Below are 7,500 nucleotides of genomic sequence, written 5' to 3' on the forward strand. Positions count from 1 at the left end.
TAATAATAGCGTCAAATTCCCAAAGGACTTTTTCGCTATTGTTCTTTCCAACAACATGGCCGCCGTGACGTCAGATGCAATCAAAGAATAAAGACTTCGCTTTCTCTGAGGTAATCGTTAATAGGCCATTTCCGAGTTCAAGCCTGCCTCATCTTCAAAGCGAGTCTAAGTGCCAAGTTTTTGTTATGAAAATTAGTTTTCATTCATATGTAAAGTAGAACTAATTACCATTTCAAAAACTTCGCACTTAGACTCGCTTTGGAAAGGAGGCAGACATGAACTCGGAAATGGCCTATTCACTTGCTGAATGATGCTATAAACGACATGAACTCTTCGACATGAGACTATCATACCACGGCAAACGTGAACAAAGAGGAAGTCTTGAAAGATTAGAACCATTATTTATACTTGGCGAAAAAATGAATACATCACTTTGCAATTAAAGAGATGGGCTATTGAAATAAAAAAAAAAAGAAACTCCCGCCTGGTAAGATGGTTATGGCAAGCTGACGAGGCTTAACAAGGCCGAAACAGCTGTCCATGACTGCCAATAGCCCTTTTCACGGTTAGTTTTTCTCATTTGCATTACAATATAATCTAGCATGTATGTGAAGCAATTTCGGGCTATTTTGTAGTTTTAACCCGAAATTGCCTCGCATCCACGTTAGATTACATTGTAATGCAAAAACGAAAAACTAATCGTGAAAAGGGCTATTGACCAGATGAAATGGTTGTGCGCATGCTTGATGTGTTGGCCACACCGGGTTAGTGTTATGGGTATTCACCTTGCTTTTAATATTGATTTCAAGGTGCTAACAAACAACAAAATATTTCAATCACTGAAGAGAGTGTAATGTGAAGTGCTAGATTTCAATCCCATATGAACCATGTGAGCGTTAGCCCTACTGATGGAAATGGACCCACACAAGGACAGAGAAAAACTCTGACCAGGGTGGGAATTGAACCCACGACCTTCGGGTTAGATCTCCGCCGCTCTACCGACTGAGCTACAAGGTCAGACGGGAGCAGGCCGTTTCATTCACTGTATTCTGGTTGCCGTGTCGAACTAAAAAATGCCGTCAAGTCGCTATACAGTGCAAGGCTGTAGCAATACTTCAAACCATAGTGCTGGGATTTCTTTGCATCGTAGCTCTGCAAGTGGAGCCGAGGGGGATCATTGGCATTGATTTTTTCGACCGCGAGGTATTTTTGGCGTCTGTTCTGAACATTTTAAAGAGAGGGTCCTTCACGTTGGTTGATCCAAGCGGACAATCGGTCCTCATGCTAGTCCGACCGTATGGAACAAGGGACCGGAGAAGCCATACTCCGCACGATCGCATAAAAAGGAGAGTATGAACACATGAAATTTTGTTTTTTTTCTTTTCACTGGTTTATAAAAGTTGCATACATAAGAGACGAAAATTGCGATCTCAGAACAGTTGATCTTGAGGATGTTGTATAAAAGGCTAAAGTGTACAAATGTGTTCCTCTGCCGAACTCCTCCATTCTTTCAACGCATCGGTCAACTTGCATACAGCATCTGCACTCTTCAGGTTTTACAAGAAACTCTAGCGAGCAGTTGGAGCAATTGCACCTGAGCTAAGAGTGAGAAAATAATCTAATTGATATGACAAGGCAAGCAAATTTTCGTGGATAATTCAATACATGTACATGTCTGGAAGTGAATCTTCCACTATAGTTAACGGCCCACAAAAACGTTTCCTGTCTACAAGCGACACAAATATATCAAAGATCATTGAAAACCAGTCTTCAACGTCTTCTTCCCCAGAGAATCTACTCCATAGAATCTCGTCTTCCTCTTCTTCTTGGGCCATGCACTTGCTCCCGATCTTCAGCCGCTTCTGGCTCCGTGGTAATCGGCTCGATATTTTCGTCGTAAGGCAAGAAGTCTTCGCTCGCTGAAACAAAACTGTCCTTCTGAGGGAGGCCTCGGAAGATTGTTCTTGACTGCTTTCACTGGATTCACTGAAATAATCGGACATTTCGACTTCGGAGACCCTAGGCAATTCTTACAAAGTGCAATTAAAACAGAGAGATTGAACTCCAATGTTGAGCCTCTGACGTCATGATTAAGAAATCTTCTTTTCAATTGGCCTTATTCACGATAACCGCCATGTTGGTTTTCAAATTGTCATGCAAATTAGCCATGTGTAAAGCTGGGGGACAACTATTGGAAAAAAGGCTGCTCGAAATATTGAAATAACATTACTGAAGGTACATTTCAGAATTTAGAATTAAGTACCTTTCATAATAATTTTATATCTTTTCATTGCCTTTGACATTTTGACTTTCTACTTCGTAAAGTGCTCATTTTTCACGAAAAAAATCATTGAAGTGCCTTGTTGAATCATTCTATTTTATTACTTAGGTGATAAACATTCAATGGACGTGAGACAAATCATCTGTGTAGCTAAGATGTTCGTTATAACCTCTCGAACTTGTGTTGTTTGCCCCCTCAGAAGTGTGTAGCTAATTTGCATGATAATAGCAAATCCAACATGACGGTCATCGTGAATAAGGTCTATCGCGGGCTTAGTAATTGCGGCCAAATTTTAGTGTTTAGGGTTAGGGTTAGACTCTTTGAAACCGAATTTTTTTACGTTTAGGGGTTTGTTATCAATGTTCTTTGTCAATTATACATAGTAATCTTAACCCAACGGCATATTTTGTAGCAGAATAAGGCCGAAAGAAACGGGGCACTTTAAGCTGGTATGCAAATGCTGTCGTCGGATTAGTTATTGCTACACAAAGAGTTCTTGCGGCATACAGTTCTTTAGATTTTGAAACATTCAAGAAACTTTGCTCTGCGTTCACTTGTTTCTCGTTGAAGCATCGGTTTCCTTCAGACTGCAAACAAGCCCACCATAAAATCCTATATATGTATGTTGCTTTCTCGGCCCTAACTAAGCAAAAGAAGCGTTGAGCCTGTATTCACTACTTCGATTGTGTGGTCTTGAAATAAACACTATCCTCACTGAAAATAGAGATCAAACTGCTCTGCAGACGATAGTGGAGTTTTTGTAGGCACTATAACGGAATATTCCATGACAGCCAGAATTGACTTCTTTAAGGCCCGTTTAAACGGTTTCTGATCAACATTTGACCAACATTCGTTCAATTAAAGTTGAACGGATGTTGGGCAAATGTCGGACGCAAAAGCAAAGTTGTGCGGTGACCGTTCGAACGGTTACAACATTGCACCAACATTGCGCCAACAAAAGAACCAACACTTTCGCGAAATTTGATTGCGAGGAACTAAGAACTAGAAACCAATCTCTCTCGTCCAGATAAACTACGCCATATTGACTTTTGCGGCTTGATGTGAGCATGCGTGTATTCTGCTATTGTTGAACAGAGTGTTAAAAACGGTTTCAACACTATTCAACATTTTCGAGAACGAAGGAGAAGTCGAATCAATGTTGAGTGAAACTTGAAACCGATTTAAACTTGATTCAACACGCTTCAACAAGCTTTCAACATTTTTTACCCTTTCAACAATGTTGCACGACCTCTTCAAACGCACCCAACATTTGGTTCAACAAAGTGTTGAATGCATGTTGAAGCAAATGTTGAAACCGTTTAAACAGGCCTTTAGCTTGTACGTTTTGTTTTCCCATTTCAGACCACGTGATGTTCCCAAGGGAATTTTTCGTTTTGTTTTTTTCATAAGTTTGCATACATATGCACGTGCGTAAGACGACCTTTGAAAGAAACTGTTCCCTAGAGTAACATCACGTGGTCTGAAATTGGAAAACAAAACGTACAAGCTAAAGAGGTCTATTGCCGAATTTAAATTTCTTATTGTCATTTGTTTCCGCGGGTCAACTTTATGTCAGATTTATTGTCTTAGAATTAGGAGGCGCGGTGGCCTCGTGGTTAGTGCTCTCGACTCCGAATCGAGTAGTCCGGGTTCGGGTCCTGGCCGGGGACACTTTCTTGTGTTCTTGGGCAAGATACTTTACTCTCACGGTGTCTCTCTCCACCCAGGTGCATAAATGGGTACCGGCGAATCTAATGCCGGGGGTAACCCTTCGATGGACTAGCATCCCATCCAGGGGGGAGTTGAAATACTCCTAGTCGCTTCATGCTACAGTAACCGGAGTTAAGCGCAGGCTTGATGGGCCTTCTAGTCTCGTAGCAGACTTTACCTTTTTTTATCGTCTTAGAAAGACTGACAAAAATGGAAAGAGTGTAAAGGATTTTTTTTTTAAACGCCAGTTATTTATTATCGATAGCAGCCTTTTGTTCCACTTTTTTTTTAAGTTTTATTTTTTACAAACAAATTACGTACATTACAAACTTTACTTATAAATCTACTAACACTATGACTAGTATAGCTTATACCAGTTGCGCAATCATTGAAAAGCTGGTATATCGCAGTTTGCTTTGCATATTTTGTATTGAGCACTCTTAGGATAACTGAAACAATTTATTGCATGTTTATCCGTTTTTTTTTGTTGTTGTATAAATCTACTAGCGCGTAATTCTCTGAATTGCTACGCTACTCACTATCTATTCTGTGATAGATAGTGTGAAGTATAGTAGTGTACGCTTCTCGATAAGGCAATGATGTCCTTTGCATCAAAACTAGAACAGGGTGTTGCCACTGTTGATAATCCTGTAGAGGATACTGGTACAGCTAGGGTACCGGATTGCCGTTCATAGTTGTCAATGGGCTGGGCTTTAAAATCCTCCAGTACTCAAAGACCCGACTGAATGAAAAGCAGAAACAATAACTGACAGAAGTATTCAAAATCGGCGAACAGACTGGAAAGAAAGCTGATCCCTCCAATGTTTCCAAGTCAATGAGAAAAGTTAGAAACGCAGATGGCTCTTCTAGATTTGATGCTTCGAGTTATTTAACTTCTCAGCAGGTTGCAAGTTTCTTCTCACGCCTTGTTTCAAAGAAAGTTGTCCAAGCTGCTGAATCTGGGAACGAAGAAGATGAACACGCCGAAGAGCTGGATAAAATTCATGAACAGAACATACAAGAACTGAGTAACGATGTCATGGCAGAAATATCATTGCAGCGCATCCGATCATGTACGATACGCATAACATTTGTGAAATCGCAGCTTGCTCTAAACTCGCTAAGTTTTATGTGCAGATCCTCCAAGACATATGTAATTTTTATCACCTTGACATCTCAACGATCAACGTTAAACGAAAGAAGCCTTACATAGATCTTCTGGCGAAATTAGTTGGTAGCTGCAGTTTTAACGAATCACTTTGAAACGCAATCTTCGACATAGAGAGCTGGGGCCAAGAGACCTCATCCACTATGCAGGGCAAGTTTTCCTTGAAGAAACCCCGATCATCACCGCAGGAATAGAGAATCTCCTTTGTGTTTTTAAATACGTGAGGGACTTGCCTCGAAGACCCCAGAAAGAGCTGTAACTCAGGTCCCGACCATACTAATAAGGTTTGATCTCGAAGAAAACAAAGCAAATTATTTTCGCCCAAACTAGCGTTTAATTTTCCCATTGGCTTCATTTGTCCAAACTAATAGGTTCGAAAGCGATAAGAACGAGTTGGACGTGGAATTGTGCATATGTGAAATAAATGTTCAGGTAATACCACTTCATTCACAAAGTAGTCCCACCACGCGCTAGTTCTTCCTGGTCTAGTCCAATATCTCCTTTTTCTTTCTTATGGCTGTCCTTCATCAGTTCTTTATTGGTATGGCGGAATCTCACAAAACGCTTGAGGTAGTAATTTTGCTACATTTCGTTTCCGTACGGAGATCGGGTGGCTTCGGACGCGGGAGAAAAACTGCGAAACGGGATAGGGGTTTGTAAAGATTTGTCGTGCCAAAAAAGCACGTGTGGGAGCGGGAGGGGAGCACAAGCGCGCGCAAGATGATGCTTATGGTACCGGGGTAACGGTATGATCATGTTGCGGAAAGCAATATGCCACGTTCGATATAACAATATTCTGACATGGCTCCGAGGCTTTCGGGACAAACGTCTTTTTCTGGTGTTGTTTTCTTTGTGTCCAAGTCTCTTTCGAAAATTGAGAGACAAAAGAAACTTTAAAAAGTTACAATTTTGACCCGAAAGCCTTGGAGCATGTTAGAATATTGATATATCGAACGTGGCATATTTGAGAAAACAAAAAAGTTTGCAAAAGCTCCGACTGTCCGCAAAAGTATTCGAAAACAAATTCCGCCAAGTTTTAAAAAGAAAAAAAATGAAACGCCTTCGTTTTGTATTTGAATTGTTTGGTTTTGTGGAAGCTGCGAAATTTAGAGACTCGGGTGAATTTTCGGATTTCATTCAAACTGTTTGGGAAAAAGTAATCAAAGAAATTTTGCACAGCGCGAAAAGACCTAGGAACGAGTTTAGCCCTAGAGTGTTACTCAATGTAGGTAGCGGGTAGCTTAAGAGATGACAACAGATGACAATTCAGGAGACAAAGTTAAACTAGTCATTCTTTTTATTCCTTTACTTTACTGTCTTCCTAATTAACAAGATTGTGTGATCCAAGTGGTTACGTATCAGGATAGAAATTGCCCTACCCCTACCCCCTAAAATGCGATGACAGCATTGCGTGACGAACAAATAACGAAGCACTGCAAAGGATTCAAGGTCAAACAGCAATCGTTCAAACTTAGCGTTGTTGAGTTAGATGCAGTGGTGATCATAAGCGCCGAAACAAGATCAAAGATGGTATTCGAACATTTAAATACGATAAAAATTAGTGATGTAGATCGGACATTGTGTAAAAAGAAGGAAACTATACTGCTTTGAATGCGACAAATGGTGAGCGAAACACGTTAAATCGGCTTTTGGACCTGCCTCTTATAGCAAATAAGGTTAGAACATTTCAAAATTATTATCTCTGTGTCTAGTTCAACTCAATATAGGTCAAGGCATGTGGTGCATGCTAAAATATATGTGTAACCCGTAAATTGAAATTTGACGGGGGAGGGCAAATATTTGCATTTTTAACGTCATTTGAAAAGCTCTCGCGTCGCTCACAATCATTTGCCCAGATAAATTTTTACAGGAATCTGTAGACCATTCTTCTGCAATTCAACCACCAGAAGCTTAATCCATTTGAAGGTTTCGCACATGGTGAAAATTTATTATGTTCACGAAGTACTTTCAAGTGAATGAAATACATGTCTTCGAAATTCAATTATTTTGCACCCAAAAAGACAACGCAACATTCCCTAAAATCGACCCAGCACACATTTAAATATTACAAAAAAATATTTCATTGTTTTAAAGCCGGAAGAATAATTTGTTTTTGCATGCGAGGCTCTCAAACTGGTTTAATGAAATGGTGCGTGAAATGGCGACTTTAAAGGAATTTGGTAATTTGCATATTTCTTTGAAATAAATGAATATTTTGGCCAAAAATCTACCCAGTAGTTTTTATCATGCCCTAGCCTGTCTACCATAAAAAATTTTCGACCCTTGCCCCGAAATTAAGAATTTGTCTGATTTTTACAGACAGGAACTCTTAATTTCAACC

The 7,500-nt window shown here is 40.0% G+C and overlaps 1 protein-coding gene across 1 annotated transcript in view; it reads right to left on the reverse strand.

Annotated features, from left to right (window-relative positions):
- LOC138033073 (fibrillin-2-like) overlaps window positions 1-7,500 on the reverse strand; it is a 172,295-nt gene that overhangs the window by 39,434 nt on the left and 125,361 nt on the right. The gene's annotated exons all lie outside the window — the stretch shown is intronic.

This window comes from Montipora capricornis, chromosome 14, assembly GCF_036669925.1.
Source record: "Montipora capricornis isolate CH-2021 chromosome 14, ASM3666992v2, whole genome shotgun sequence".
Taxonomy (NCBI): domain Eukaryota; kingdom Metazoa; phylum Cnidaria; class Anthozoa; order Scleractinia; family Acroporidae; genus Montipora; species Montipora capricornis.